A 915-nucleotide genomic window follows, 5' to 3' on the forward strand; every position below is an offset into this window, starting at 1 on the left:
TCATCCTCATCCTCATCCTCATCCAAATTCTCATCCTCATCCTCATCCTCATTTTCGTCCTCTTATTATCCTCATCCTCGTCCTCATCCTCTTGCTCATCCTCATCCTCATCCTCTCCTAATCCTCATTCTCGTCCCCCTCTTACCCTCATCCTCGTCCTCATCCTCGTCCTAATCCTCTTCCTCATCCTCATCCTCGTCCTCATCCTCGTCCTAATCCTCTTCCTCTTCCTCATCCTCTTCCTCATCCTATCCTCATCCTCATCCTCATCCTCTCCTAATCCTCATTCTCGTCCCCCTCTTACCCTCATCCTCGTCCTCATCCTCGTCCTAATCCTCTTCCTCTTCCTCATCCTCTTCCTCATCCTATCCTCATCCTCATCCTCATCCTCTCCTAATCCTCATTCTCGTCCCCCTCTTACCCTCATCCTCGTCCTCATCCTCGTCCTAATCCTCTTCCTCTTCCTCATCCTCTTCCTCATCCTATCCTCATCCTCATCCTCATCCTCTCCTAATCCTCATTCTCGTCCCCCTCTTACCCTCATCCTCGTCCTCATCCTCGTCCTAATCCTCTTCCTCTTCCTCATCCTCTTCCTCATCCTATCCTCATCCTCATCCTCATCCTCTCCTAATCCTCATTCTCGTCCCCCTCTTACCCTCATCCTCGTCCTCATCCTCGTCCTAATCCTCTTCCTCTTCCTCATCCTCTTCCTCATCCTATCCTCATCCTCATCCTCATCCTCTCCTAATCCTCATTCTCGTCCCCCTCTTACCCTCATCCTCGTCCTCATCCTCGTCCTAATCCTCTTCCTCATCCTCATCCTCGTCCTATCCTCGTCCTCATTCTCATCCTCATTGTGTCCTCATCCTCATCCTATTCGTCGTCCTCATCCTATCCTCATCCTCCTCCTCTTCC

This window comes from Lupinus angustifolius, unplaced genomic scaffold (assembly GCF_001865875.1).
Source record: "Lupinus angustifolius cultivar Tanjil unplaced genomic scaffold, LupAngTanjil_v1.0 Scaffold_289, whole genome shotgun sequence".
Taxonomy (NCBI): Eukaryota; Viridiplantae; Streptophyta; class Magnoliopsida; order Fabales; family Fabaceae; genus Lupinus; species Lupinus angustifolius.